Genomic DNA, 16,412 nt, shown 5'->3' with positions numbered 1-16,412 from the left:
TAAATGAAAGATGGTAAATGAAAAGTTTGAGTGTATTCTTTGTTAAACTCTAATTTATTCTTGTGTTAAGCTAATTGAGAAATCAGAAACATAAATTATTACAGTCTAATTCAAATATTAGCAACTGTACATGGTAGGTTGAGTTCACTTTTAAAGAGCAACGTAACTATAATTGGTTATCTATCAATTGGTTGCTTCACTTGCTTGTATTAGCTGTGTCCTGTGCGGGCAGCTTGAGCTGCTGATTACTCTATCTTTGTTGTATAGGAATACTAAATTTTTAACCAATACTATAGTTACAAAATGTCTAAGCTATTTTTTAGTTAGAAACTCGAGTGTTTGGATGTTTGTTCTCATTACTATTAGGTAGGTTTTTTTTGCTTAGGGAGTTTCAAGTGGGTCAACCTGTGAACAAAATGGACAAGATCAATTGAGTTTTAGTTGTTTTACAGTTTTCTAAAGATGTTTAGGTTGATTGCTTTGGATTTAGTTAATAGCATAGACAAACCTACAATATGTGAAAGCATGTAACAACTTGCCTAATTCTAAAGCTATTGTTGTGCCACATTCTTTGACCAAACTAAGCATCATAATTTCATTTGGAAACATACCTTCATTCAAATTATTGCAATGAATATAGGCCTTCATCATAGCAGTCCAACAAATGATACTAGCCTTACACAAGCCATCAAAAACCCTTCTCGCGTAAGCTACATTTTCACATTTAACATACATATCAATCAAAGCAGTACATAGAGGAGCTCCTGATTTTCCACACTTGCCATTTGTGATTACATAAGCAAGCATGGCTTTCCCCAATCACTCTCTCAGCAAGTTCTGTCAAGACATGTGTGATGCTTATCATTCCAATTTCACTAAGCTTGACTCTCATAACTTGCATATCTCTCAAAAGGTCCAATGCTTCATGAAGCAACCCATTTGTATCATAGCTGCTAAGCATACTGCTCCAAGAAACACTATATTTAGTAGATTAGAGGATAGTAACACTTATTGTTTAGTCGATTTGTATAGCCTACTCATTGTCACATATTGATATCTGTTTTTCGAAATGATGATTGATGTAGGTGGTGATTGACTTATTTATTGGATTCTTGCTTTCATTTTGGACCGTGCTGCTCATCATCACAGGTACAAATGTTTGTTACCAATTAATATTTTTATTACTTGTTCACTGCCATTAATGACAACTGATATATGCTATACAAATTGTGTTCATGATGAGTGAACCTTAGATTTCCGTTTGAGACTGAATACAATGATTCTTGCAGATAGTTTACATTAATCATTGTATTCAACCTTGAATTGTCCGTTTGGACAGTTTGGGGAGACTGATATTTTTATGGTAGATTCATGCGTTAAGGTTAAAATTATTTTGTTTAATTTGATGAAATTTCGGTACAATGCATTTCTAGTTGTTCTCTGAGTGCATACTTGATTATCGGGAAATTAATTTCACCGATTTCATGTCATGTACTTGGAGACCAATGTGAAATGCTGCCAAAATTTTGTCAAATTTAACAAAATAGAATTAACCCTGATGTACGAAGCTACTATAAAAAATGGGCTTCCTGAATAGGATAGGGCCACACCTATAATAAAAAAGTGAGATTTTTATGCATTGAATAACTTTGTGAGTATCACAAAGTTATTACTTAGATGGATTGAGGTTGGATGAATGAAAGTCGCATTAGCCCAAAATATGAGGAAGGCGTCGAGCAGTTCGTGCAATTTGCTTCAGAAAAAAGTCGACCGGATGAAGATGGAAAATATTATTGTCCTTGCATCAATTGTTTGAACAGAAGACGACAAATACTGGATGACATACGGGAGCATCTATTGTGTGATGGGATTAACAAGAATTACACGATGTGGATATGGCATGGTGAATTGACAAACATGCAGAGTGGGTCCCAATCTGAACTGTTTGATGTAGAAATAGGCGATCGCTTGAAGGATATGATTCATGACCTTGGACAAGAGTCTTTTCAACTAGCACATGTCTCTATGTATGAAGGATTGCAAAGTGATTCAAAGAAGCATTTGTATACGGGGTGCAAGAATTCCTTGACGCTGTTGTCGGTGGTGTTAAGTCTGGTTAATGTTACGGTCAGATATGAGTGGAGTGACAAAAGCTTTAGTTCACTGCTTCAAGTAGTGCACGATCTGCTTCCAGAGGAAAACACATTGCCTAAAAGTTATTACCAGGCCAAGAAGATATTGTGTCCTATGGGTATGGAGTATCAGAAGATTCATGCTTGCCCGAATGATTGCATACTGTACAGGCCTGAATTCAAAGAAATGTCCAAATGCCTTAGGTTTGGGGCATAACGGTACAAAGTGAAGGATGATGAGGACTGCGATGAAAACTCAAAGAAGGGCCCTCCAGAAAAGGTGTTGTGGTATCTTCCCATCATTCCAAGGTTTAAGCGTCTGTTTGCTAATGGAGACGATGAAAAAGACCTTACATGGCATACAAATGGGAGAAACTACGATGGAATGTTCCGTCATTCGGCCGATTGCTCCCAGTGGAAGAAGATAGATTGTTTGTTTCCAGATTTCGGCAAAGAGGCAAGAAATCTTAGGCTTGGACTAGCTAGTGACGGAATGAATCGATATGGCAATTTAAGCACTCAACACAGTTCATGGCCAGTTCTACTACTAATTTACAATTTGCCTCCTTGGTTGTGCATGAAGCGAAAATACATGATGTTGTCTATGATGATATCGGGCCCAAGACAGCCAGGAAATGACATTGATGTTTATCTAAGTCCGTTGATTGAAGACCTGACAAAGCTGTGGGACGAGGGTGTTTTAGTGTTTGAAGGGTTTCAGAATGAGACTTCTCAAATGCGTGCAATGCTTTTTGGTACCATTAATGACTTTCCAGCATATGGGAATCTGAGCGGTTATAGTGTTAAGGGTCATCATTGATGCCCCATCTGTGAAGAAGACACAAGCTACATACAACTGAAACATGGTAGAAAAATAGTGTACACTAGGCATCGACATTTTCTAAAACCTCATCACCCATAAAGGCGATTAAAAAGCATTTAATGGAAGTCAAGAACACGAAACTACACCGATACTGTTGACTGGTGAGCAAGTCTTCCAACAGGTTCAACACTTGAATATTGTATTTGAAAAGACCCAAAAGAAGGAAAAAAGTAAGAGTTGCATATGGAAGAAGAGGTCGATTTTCTTTGATCTTCCGTACTGGTCTAACCTTGACATTAGGCATTGTATTGATGTTATGCATGTGGTGAAAAATGTATGTGATAGTGTCATTGGGACGCTCCTTAACATTCAAGGAAAGAAGAAAGATGGTTTGAATACCCGTCAAGATCTAGCTGAGATGGGCATACGATTGCAGTTGCATCCAAGGTCTGATGGGAAAAAAATATACTTGCCTCCAGCTTGTCATACTTTGTTGAAAAAGGAGAAGATCAATTTTTTTCAGTGTCTGTGGCGGGTCAAAGTCCCACAAGGATACTTTTCAAATATTAAGAATCTTGTTTAGTTGAAGAAGCTTAAGCTAGTAGGGTTAAAGTCTCACGATTATCACGTCTTGATGCAACTATTGTTAGCTGTGGCCATACGAGACATTTTGCCTAACAAAGTCAGGTTAGTCATAACTCGCCTGTGTTTTTTCTTCAATGTCATATGTAGCAAAGTCCTTGATCCTACCAAGTTTGATGACCTGGAAAATGAGGCTGCAATTATATTGTGTCAGTTGGAGATATATTTTCCTCCTGCTTTCTTTGACATCATGGTTCACTTAATTATTCATCTGGTCAGAGAAATCAAATGTAGTGGTCCTATTTATTTGTGGTGGATGTACCCGGTTGAGCGATACATGAAGATCTTAAAAGGGTATACGAAGAATCTACATTGTCCCGAAGCATCTATTGTTGAAAGGTACATTGCAGAAGAAGCCATTGAATTTTGTTCAGAGTACATTGAAGGGTAAACCCATTGGGCTTTCCGAGTCTTGGCATGACGACAGAGTGGGCGGTAAGGGTTCAAGAGGATTGCATGTTATCACTCCAAGTGTAGAAGATTTGTTACAAGCTCACTTGTATGTCTTGAATAACAACAATGAAGTTTTTCCATACATACTTCAACATGAAGGTTTAGTCAAACAAAGTAATCCAAAAATGTCAAAGAACTGGGTCTTGAAAAAGCATAACAAGACTTTCTTTGATTGGTTTAAAGATACAATCTTTGCTGAGGAAAATGCTTCTGAAACATTAAGAAAGCTAGCAGATGGGCCTAAAAGAAATGTTATAACTTGACAAGGATATGACATAAACAAGTATTCCTTTTATACAAAAGCATAAGACAAGAAAAATACAATGCAAAATACTAGGGTCACCCTAAGGGTTGAATCTCAACACTTCACCAGTGTACATGATGACAATCCCTGTGTAGCTTCCATCCCTTAATTTGGGTTCATTGATGAAATTTGGGAGCTTAACTATGTCAAATTTATTGTTTGTGTTTTCAAATGTAAATGGGTTGATAGCAACACCGGTGTGTGGACCGATGATGTAGGATTTATGTTGGTAGACCTAACTAAACTAGCTTACCACAATGACCCTTTCATCATGGCAGAAGAAGCTAAACATGTATTTTATGTTCAAGACCCTTGTGATGAAAGGTGGTCAGTGGTTCTACACAGGAAAACAATTGGTTTTAATATAGAAGATGATGATTCATACATTGATACTTATGTTAGTCCTTTGTCCACACAAATCACTCCTAACATCGTCGGAGAAGAAGAAACTGACGATGTTCTTGCTAATCGTAATGATCATGATGAATGAGAATTAATTAACATCGTCTAATGTAATTTTCTAATTATGTATTTCATTTCGGTACATTCATTTACATAACTGATTCAATTTTTTTATAATGTTTACTAACTCAAATTTTTTACTTTACAGGCCCATGGCTACTCCACCTGGCACGCCTCCTCCTCCTTTTCCTCCTTCTCCTCCTCCTCCTCCTCCTACAGTAGCATCACAGTCGTCATCTACCTTGAAGCGGACACAAAAAGCCACACGGCTACGATACTTGGCGACTAGAGCACCTGGGGAAGACAGACCGGTGGTCCACGTCGATCCTGCGATCGGGAAGGCCGACGGTCCCCACAAGAAGAAATTAAGAACATATTTGGGGATTGTCGCTCGTGATAATGTCGACGTGACATACGAGACTTGGAAGGAAGTCCCTGTTGCTCAGAAGGATTTGATATGAGAGGATATTCAGGTATTTTAGTTTTCATCTTTCATTTTCTTTATTAAGAAAAATTTATAATTTACTAACAATAAAACCTAATTTATTGTTTGTCAAGCTGAATTTGATATCCCTGAAGCATCTGATGGTACGAGAAAGAAGAAAATACTTCAAACTGCCGGAGAGTGGTGGAGATAGTTTAAATCTGATTTGACAAGGAAATGGGCACTTGCAGCCAACAAGGACAGTGTGGATGACACTGTTTATGAAAAATATGACATTAGCAGGTAGAAATGGGTCCAGTTTTGTCAAACCTGCAAAGACCTCTCGTGGGAGGTATGTACTTTGTCATTTTAATTGTTTTCCACTAAAAAATTAGTTATTATAATACATTGCAATAATGACTTTCATTAATGTTCGATTTTTGCAGGATGTGCGGAAAAAGGCACAGGCCATCCATAAGCAAAACACTGCCCCCTACGTGTTGTCTCATGGGGGTTATGAATATTTAGAACAGAAGCTGATGGCTGAGAAGACAGAAAAAACTGGAGAAAACTTCTCAATCTGGAAGCACTAAGGCCGTTATTGACCCTTCATCTTCCATCAGACGACACGTGAAGTGGAAGTTGGCCTGCACTAAGAAAACTGGGCAGATGACGTCTGAGGCAGCAAAGGAAATTGCTGAAAAGATTTTAAGTCATTTTCAATTAAGAATTATAATTATCTTTGTTTATTTTGTGAATGACTAAACAAATATATGTGTTTTGTACAGGATTCTTTGGAGAAGCAGGCGCCACAGGGTTCCTTTGTCCCCTATGGACGTCAGGATCTCCTAACTACTGCCCTTGGGTGACCAGAACACCCTGACCGTGTGCGTGCTGCTGGAGCCGGTGTGATCATAAAGTAATACTTTGGATCGGCTCCACGAACCTCCCACAGTTCTTCCTCCATGTCTCCCGAAGAACTCGAGCAGCTGACTCAACAAACCAGGGACCAGCTGGAGGAGTCAATCACAGAAAAAGTGACTCGACAGCTAATGTTATCCATCAGCCAGATGCAGTCCCAGTTGCAATCACAGATCTAATCACAGGGACTTGCACTGCCTCCAGAGCCTGAGGTTGGTCCCTCAGTTGCTCATGTCAGCACAAAGGGGAGTTGTGTTGATCCCTCAGCGACCGATCCAGACACGGGTGACTCAAACAAATGCGGGTTGTACATCGAAGAAAATTCTTCCTGCCTGGTTGCCCTAGGAAGAGTTTATGAGGGATCCACAGCCGTTCACAACATCCCTTTGTTACATGGCCAAGTGAGGGTTGGTGTTGAGGAGGTTAAAGATGCAGATGCTCCCGTTCCTGTACCCACTGATGAGGTTATTTTAGTGGGGCAGACACTTAACACCTTCCTTGCTTGACCGACATATCTTGTCAAGCGTTTATCAAAATAGGTATTTTACTCTCATTATATGCTTCTTTTTTTCAATTGAATTTTTCACTATAATTAAATTATGTTAATTAACTATGTTGGATAAACAGGTAGCTATGTCTCCAGCAAAACCTACAGATGGGCCAGATCCTCAGGTACATGATCCTCTATATTTGATGACATTGACCATCCCATAGCTTTTTTTGAAGTCGTTGCAAGTTATGTGGGATGCTATCGTGTTCGTGGTGTTTAAGCAAGACTTCCCCTTGTACATAAAGCACGAAGATCTGTCTGAAATACCAGACAGTGGTCAATGTCTCAGCATCTCTGTTATACAGTTGTGGATTCTGTAAGTCAATTTACATTATTGTTAATTACCTAAGTTATTGTTTTAAATTCATACATAATTAACTTCGTGTTAAGAACAATAGGCATCCGACTAAGACAAGTATGCGAGCAGGAAATTCTGATGTATATGGATTCCTCGAGCCACAGTCCATTCATAGATCTGGGCAATCACAATTTGAATCAGAAAGTTACATGAAGAGTTGGATGCAGAATTCAAAATGTGATGTCTACCTTCGAGCCTACCTGAATGGGTAAGTAAAACTGAATTTAAATAATGTATAATACTACAATAACCCATATTGGTCTCCACTGCAGCGATCACTGGCAAATGGTCATCATTTTGCCTAAGGAAAATCTTGTTGTCTGGTTTTGTTCCTTGCATAACAGGCCATACAACTACCTTAAAAGAATAATTAACAGGTCAGTGTTGTTTTTCAATACATTTGCATTAGTATTACTCAACAACATCAATATTTTAATGTTCTTTGTATTCAACACTGCTTTGAAAGGACTTGATGATACTCCACAACCTAAATCTAAGGCTGGTGCTAGGTGGATTGTTTTTAAGGTACATGATTTAAATAAAACTTCTACTTATATATATATATATTATGTGTGTATACACTAATTGTAGTTAATGTTTAATATCCAAATTTCGTTATGTATTTAGTGTAATAGACAAAAAGGTAGCACTGAGTGTGGCTACTACGTCATGCACTGGATGTCCACTATAATCTTAGGAAGTTTCAGGAATAATTGTGAAACGGTAATTGTTTATTTCAAACAAAGTTGATTTTCTTATCATTGGTATTATATTATTAACTTATGTTTTATTTGATCATGCAGTATTTTAATGATGTTAGTCCATTGGAAGCAAAGAGATTGAAGGCGCTTCGCATCCAGTGGGCACAATATTATCTCAAAGTTAGAAATCAAACTTAGGATGATAGGGAACTTAGGATGTTAGGGAACTATGTAATTTTAGGTTACTTAATTAGTTTACTAGCTTGCTTTACATTTTTTACAATTGTTGTTTCATTTTAACATTGAATATTCTTTATTGATAGTTATTAATAAATTATTTATTCATGGTTATCAATTGATTTTTTTACAATTGATAGTTTACTAGCTAGCTTTCTGCTAAAAACTATTTGAAAGCAGAATGCAAATGATATATGTTGTGCTGTGTGGTCTGATTTGAAATTTACAGGTTAAATTTTTTATTTTTTGTAAAAAAAAATGTGTATAAGTTAAAAAACCAATGTTAATATATAAGTTAACAACATAAGTTATTTAAAAAAACCGATGTTAATATACACAAACAATATCCATTTTTCCAAAAAAATCGATGTTAACGTATAAGTTAGCATCGATTTTTCAAAAAATCGATGTTTTTTGCGTATATTAACATCAGTTTTTTTTAATAACCGATGTTAATATCCAAAATTTTAACATCAGTTTCTATAAAAAAAAAAACCAATGTTAACTTATACGTTAACATCAGTTTTTAACAAAAACTGATGTTAACGTATAAGTTAACATCGGTTTTTGACTGAAACCGATGTTAACGTTTGTAAGTTAACATCAGTTTTTATATAGAACCAATGTTAACGTATAAGTTAACATCAATTTTTTTAGAAAATCGATGTTAATCTATAAGTTAACATCAGTTTTGTATAAAAACCGATGTGAACTGTCAACATTCATACATTTTTTGTGTGTAATTATTATTATATAACATCGGTTATTAAATAACCGATGTTATCAATTTTACGTTAACATCGGTTTCTAAAACCGATGTTAACGATAATACTTTTAACATCGGTACTTTCAACATCGGTTAAAAATCGATATAAAATGTCTTAAATAACCGATGTAAAAAACATATTTTCTAATAGTGATACCACTATAAAATAATATCACCAAATCAATATTTATAAAATTGTTGAAACTATTACAAAAAAAATTTCAATACAAAACAAATTAAAAAAAATAAATCAGAAAAATATATTTAGAATTAAAAAATATCATACGAATCAGCAATTTGTATGACTCATACGGATTGACAATCCGTATGAACCAATCTGTATGGTCATACGGATTGGCAATTTGTATGGTTCATATGGATTGACAATCTGTATGTTTTGGAAAAAAAATTACACGTCTCTTCTTCTCTGGCAATGAAAAACCACCGAACTTCACCGTTTATTCGTAAACAATGCACGTACACCATCAGAGACAACAAACGCTCGGAAAAGGAGGCTAACAGATGCAAGTTACACTAGGGGAATGTGGTTTTAAAAAAAAAATAGGCACTACAGAAATGAAAAACATAACATGTTATTTATAACTGAAAATACCTATAAGGGCATTTTCAGTATTTTGAAAAACTGTTAGGTGTCCCACAAAAATGTTGGGTGGCCCAAGCAGTTGCCTTGAAAAAACTTTAGAAAACCTATATGCATTTGTGGATTCTACATAACACCCAATGGTAACAACTTACAAAATGTTAAACTTTGGGCAATTTCTATAATAACCTTGTAAATACACACTCCTTCCTTATCACTTTCTGCCTTATGTTCTTTAGAAAAACAAGCCCCCCCCCCTCCGGGTCAGCATTCTTTCTACTCGTCATTGATCATTTTACCGTTAGACCCTTCTCTTTTCAATTGCCCCTTTCCCTAATTTGGAATATCTTTTTCGTGAACAGGTGTTAGGTTTGAGTTGGTGTTGTTTTAGGCAAGCCCAAATCTAGGGGGAGAGAATGGGGGATTGAAATGACATTGAGTGTTTGACACAATCAATTAAGAACAAGATTGACTACTAAACCCCAGTTTCATCACCTTCACACTGTGAGAAAGCTACGCGTGCAACAATAACAAGTGATCCAAAGTAAAAGGAATTATTGTTGTGTGTGAAACTCAAAATCTGATACGTTAGATTAATTAAATGCCTCAAAATTACTAAACAACGGAGTGACTTTTCTACTCCTGAAAATAATCTCTACAAAAATTATTTCACAGATATTACAAGAACTCTTGTTTTTTTCCTCTCATTTATTGAAGCTTGTATGTTGTCTCCCTAAGTGTGAGTGCTTCACCATCTTCCCTTTCCAGCTTATGCTAGCCAGTGTCTGACTTATAATATTGATTCAAATTTGACATACAAGAGAAGAAAACAAAATTCAAATTTGTTAAGCGTTGAATGTTAAAATATTTGTCATGGATTAGTATAAATATTTATTATATTATCTTTTAGTATCATCAATCGGCAATTTGAGATAAAATAATTATCATATATATATTACATATATTTTGAATAGGATTAAGATAAGATTGATCCTCGGATGGATTTAGTCAATCATTTAGTAAATAGTTCATTGAGAGGTCCATAACTATTGCTAGGGGATTAAAAATTTGTTATCTCATTAATTAAGCAAATTTACTTGTTATTATTGTCTCTCTTACACTCACATTCTCTTAAACAATACCTAGAAAGTGGATAGAAATTCTCTTAAGAGCAATTATGGGTTTCTATCGCCAAGTCAGGCTCATGGAGATGATTGTGAGTTCATATTTGTCTTCAATAACCTTCTTAATTTTATTGCCATACTCATGTTATAATTTGTATCTATGCACATGGTTTACAAAGCTATAATCTCCATGTCATTAAAGTATTTCAATACCAGTGGGCTCTAATGAGAATCCTAATCTTATTTTGGTATACAAAGGATTAGTAAGAGCATATAACCTTGTGTCATGTCTCGAGACTTATGAAATTAGTATTTTCATTTATTATTGTGCACATTTAACGATCATATGACATACTCTAAAAGACTTTATTATTTATTTTTATCCTATTGTGTTGAGATACATAAAATTCATTGTATCATAGTAGGTATCTTTAGCGGACGTGAATGTCATTTTGTTGAAAATTGCACTATTAGCCTTTGACATGCAATTATATTGTGCATTTCTTTTAGCTGAAACTACACATTTGGTTTGGTAAAAATTTATAAGTATATTGTAAATGCAATACTCCTATGAGTATAATTCTCTACATTGTCAAGGTGCTTGTGATGATAGTACTCCTATTGAGTGCAATTTTGCAGCATTGAGGTACTTATAAATTTTAGGTTTAGACCAATGATCTAAGTGTTTGCTCATTATTGACACTTTATGGTCACATTAATCTAGAGTATCATTTTATTTAAACTAGGTGTATATGTGATCTAAGTAGGAAATTAATGAAATTCCTAATTCCCTTCGGGTATGCATAGTAACTTATTTTGTAAAACTCAAATTAAATGAATGCCAAATATAGTAAGAGTATTTGTTGATTTAGTCTATACATGATCACTCTTATTAGGCTATAGCAAGCAATTAGATGCATGTGGATTGCATTCTAACCTTTAAAACATTTCATACTTAAAGTGATCATGATGTTGAAAGAATGTTGTTCTAGTTTATGCTTCTTCAACCACTTTCCCTCACGGTTTCTAGTTGTTATTTGGGGTTCTCCCCAATTCGTTCACACACACACACACACACACACAAACATTTGTATATCTATTGACCAAAGACTTAACTATTGAGGTTTGAGAATTTTATTGCTCACACGTGATTGGTTGAGTTTTTTTATTTATGAATTGGGCCATTGGGATTATGAAAACTCTCATGAGATATGTATAAAGTAATATTGTCTTAGTAACATGTCTTAGCATTTTCATATGCTTGGACCATTGCTATATAGCATATTTTGACTATTAAGTTATGATATTCCGCGTACTCTTTTCTTGTGAGAAATATGTCTAACTAACATGATATGTATCTCTATCAGATATTATTTGGTAATGTTAGAGATTTTAGATTTCTTACATTATTGTTGACATATGATTAAAATTGTTGTTTTAACCATGAAGATTCCTATTTTAATTATTGGTTAATATTATCCAAGTGGGAGAGTGTTAATTAAAATATTTATTATAGATTAATATTAATCAATAATTCTTATATTATCTTTTAGTAACACCAATTGACAATTTGAGATAAAATAATTATCATATGTATATTACGAATATTTTGGATGGGATTAAGATAAGATTGACCAAGTGATGAGTTGGATTAATCATTTAGTAAATATAGGGAATTATAAATTTGATATACCATTACGTAAATTCTCTATGATTATTTCTCTCACTTTAACATCCTTTTAAACAATCCCTTAGAAAGTGTGCTAAATTTCTCTCAAAGCAATTATGGGTTTCTATCGTTAGGTTATGCTTATTGAGATGAACACGAATTTATGTTTGTCTTCAATAACCTTCTTAATTTTATCGTTATATTCATATGCTATATTTTGTATGTATGCATATGTTTTATAATTTTCCATCATTAAAATGTTAAAGAACATCTAAGATTTCAAGTTAAAAGTTTGTCGAGAGACGAGAAATCAGACTAAATGACAACCAATTGCAAGAGGTTATTTCTAACCTTGGGCATCTAATTTGTTTAGTTCTCAAAAACTTCTTTGAACAAAAACCTTATCATACTTCATTAGTGGATCAATTAAAATCATCTTCAACATTTTTCCTTGTTTTTGAACTTCTAAAATTTTTGACAAATTTGTATTTTATCACTTCCATCACTACCGGAAACAAGATATAAAAAGATGGTTCTAAATGTCATTCAAAGACGGTTTTGAACTATCTTTAAAGCCTACATCGTCGAAAGTCTTGACTTTTGACGACGGTTCAATAAAAAATAGTATTAGAAAAGGTATCATTCTAAGACAGTTGTTAGTTAAGAACCGTCTTATAAGGGTTTTTAAAAGAATCATCTTAAAATATTTTTTTTAAAAAAATAAAAATTAATGAGGATACAAAAACCATCTTAGAAAGTCTTTTTAAAACGATTTTTCAAATAACTGTCTTAGAATGTCTTTTTTAAAAAAAATGAGGATTCTAAGACGGTTTTCCCAAAAACTGTCTTAGAAAGTATACTCTCTAAGATAAATTTTCTAAGAACCGTCTTAGAATGTATTTTTTTTAAAAAAAAATAATTTAATGAAAAAAGTTCTAATCAATCCGTTTTAGATGTCATTTTTTAATGTGCATTTACACCACACAATTATTGAAAGACAAGGCTATTAAAATTATGTTTAAGGGATTTATCAACAAAAAGAATCCACAAAAATTACAATCAGAAAACTACCAACACCCAAAACTAACTATTAAAATCATGTAAAATATAGCTAAAATGCAAAAATACAAACTTACCATAGCGTACAATACTTCCAACACCACCACAATCCACAAACAAGCCCTATAAATTAATAGCTCAAATAATATTAATCACTAAAAGTAAAATATCAAAATATAAATTATAATATCATAAGTGACATAAGAACCTGATAACATAAACTGGTGGGAGCTACATATTATTTGTCGAGGAGGAAGAGAAGGGGAGAGATATGAGAAACACATTCCAAATTAAAATCATAAAGAATTAAAATCAACATTTTAAAAGATAAATAATCAGTCAGAACTAAAAAATACAATAAAAGTCCAGAATGATCATTTAATCTATATATTATTATTCTAATTTTTAAATATAATTTTTTAAAACTAATTTACCCTCTTTAAAAAAATTAATTTATTTAATTAATAATATTAAATTTTTTAATAACATTATTTTTTTCAAATTTACCTCTGAAAATATTAGAATTCATCATTTCTATTTTCACTTAATTAATTACTTTCTACTTAATTAATTAATGTGTGTTAATATTTTTCTTCACATAAAGGATATCTGGGTTTGATTCTCCTAGGTGGGTCTCTCTAACCTATCACTTAGTTAGGGTACAACATATAGAGCAATGAGAGATGATGGGTTTAAAGTCATCATTATGGTCAATCCAATCTCGGTCAAATGAAAGTTGCTTGGTTGCAAAAAAAAATGCTAAAAGATAAAAATAAATTATCCTAGTCTTGAACCATTTGTGGATGCATAAATTAAGAACCCAACTATTTAGGCCAGAGCTTCATGATATAGTACCACACTATAAATAGTTTGTTTGTTTCTTGCTATGTCTAAAAAAAAGGAGAAAAATTATTTTCCTTAGATTCATAAGTTTCAGCTTTTAACGTCACTCTAACACCTCGTTCTTTCTTGAGGTGGCCACAATCCAATTTAAAGAAACAATGTGTTGTTCTTGGCTTCCTTGCTCTCTCCACACATATAGCTCCATACCTCCCTGACATTCCATGCTGGAAATTATACCTTCCTTGAAATTGAAGTGTGATTGTTGTGCTAATAATTAATTCCATAAAATATCATATGTACATCAAAATGGTAATGATAAAAACTTGGCAATTAGTGTGAGCCTTTATGTTGAGAATTTTTAAAACAAGTGTAAGATTCCTCAAATTTTACCAAGTCAGGAACTAAATATTTCAATCTTACAATTTTAGGGACTAAAAAAATAGTTTACTCATAAGGCACACACAAAATATAGCTAAGCAAGAGCAATATATTTGTTAGTCAGGAAACAAAAAGATTCCCTTGGCTTGATTAACATCTTAGCAAGTCCAAAATCAACAACTTTTGCATTGAATTGAGTATCTAGAAGGATGTTGCTTGTTTTTATATCTCTATGAACCACAAATGGTGAACAATCATGGTGCATATAGCTTAAACCTTGAGCAATTCCAATGGTTATTTTCAACCTCTTTGGCTAATCAAGGACCACTTTACTTACTGAACCTGACTTAAGCTTCTGGTGCAGTCACTTATCTAGGTTGTGATTTTCCAGATACTCATACACAAAGAGCATAGAATCCTCATTAGAGATACAACACATCAATCTCACAATGTTGGTATGAGGAATATTGCTTAGTATTCTAACTTCTGCATGGAAAGAGTTCTCAAGCTTCTTTTCTAACTTTCTATTATTCCAAATATTTTTTACAACAACATAGTCTGAACTAACATCAATGTGGTATACTATACCATATCCATCACTACCAATGATGTTTTGTTCTGTCATTAATTGATGAGACAATGCTTGATTCTATGAAATTAAGCCTCTCAAAAGAAATGAGCTTCCATGAGTTAACCAATCCTTGCTTTCTTTTTCTGTTAAATCTAATAAACAAGAGTGATAGCAAAAGGGTCAGTAACAAGGCTACTATCACCAAACTTGTAACCAAACCAACAGACCAAGATGAGCCTTTGTTTTTTCTTTGAAGGCCAGATTTACATAAGGTAAGGTTCAGTGTTGGGGTATCAGCACAAAGACTAGAATTGCCCAAAAAGCTACTAGCAAACACCAAAATTTCAAATTCACTTGGAATCCTCCCAATCAAATGATTAAAAGACAAATTGAGATTGGTGAGTCTAGGGTGTAGAGAAGGAACTTGGCCAGATAATTCATTTTCTGATAGATCAAGTTGACTAAGGGTAGGTAATTGACCAATTGCATGAGGGATTTGTCCATAGAGTTGGTTTTGGTTCAAATTCAGAGCTATTAGGGATTTCCATGACATTATATCTAATGGAAGTGCCCCAGTGAGTTGGTTCTGATCAAGTAATAAGGTTGTTAACTTAGGAAGAGCTGTTAGTGGAATACTTTCATTAAAATTGTTCTTACTTGCATCAAACATTACCAAATTAGTCCATCATGACACTCCACTTGGAATTCCACCAGAAAACTGGTTGTAACTTATTTATTTATACTATTTTATTGTAATTCTTTAAAAGATAGGATGCTGACATGTAGAGGATTATTATTCACTATTTCACTTATTGGTAGCAATAAGTTTATTTAAGTATACTCCTCTTGTTAAAAAAAAATATGAAACAATATGTGCATTGTAATGCCCAAAGTGGCAGGAAGACTCAAATAGAGCAAATGTTCAGAATAAGTAAGAATCAAGCACATATGAAAGAATTAAAAGAATAAATCTTACTTATATAGTTTTATTACTTTGGGAGCTACTTAAGAAAGAAGATAATACTTGACGAACAACATTGGTGCTTTATTCTTTTAATAAAATATAGAAAACTTATTTTTTGTAAGCAAAAATTATTGAAACTATATCCATTAAGAATTTAGTTATACTGCAAAACTACATTAGCAAAGATAAGGTTTAGAGTCTTTAATCTCTGCATTAGATACCTCAAATTTTTCATGCAATTATGCTGAAACACCAAGATAAAGATCAAGTTTTGTTGTGTTCATCCACTCATCATGCTTAAGTCTGAATTCATGCCTGCACAAATACATTCAAAAAATAGTCACTATATAATTGAAGACTTCCATAGTCACTATATAATTATGCAAACCCACAATGAGGAATAAAGAGAAGCCTAAAAAGCACAAATATT

At 33.7% G+C, this 16,412-nt stretch overlaps 1 pseudogene; it reads right to left on the bottom strand.

The window, feature by feature from the left end:
* Positions 1 to 14,541: 14,541 nt before the first annotated feature.
* LOC113002382 (receptor-like protein kinase 5) lies at positions 14,542 to 15,897 on the bottom strand (annotated as a pseudogene).
* Positions 15,898 to 16,412: the final 515 nt, after the last annotated feature.

This window comes from Glycine max, chromosome 1 (genome assembly GCF_000004515.6).
Source record: "Glycine max cultivar Williams 82 chromosome 1, Glycine_max_v4.0, whole genome shotgun sequence".
Classification (NCBI taxonomy): Eukaryota; Viridiplantae; Streptophyta; class Magnoliopsida; order Fabales; family Fabaceae; genus Glycine; species Glycine max.
This window is presented reverse-complemented; position numbering and strand designations above follow the sequence as displayed.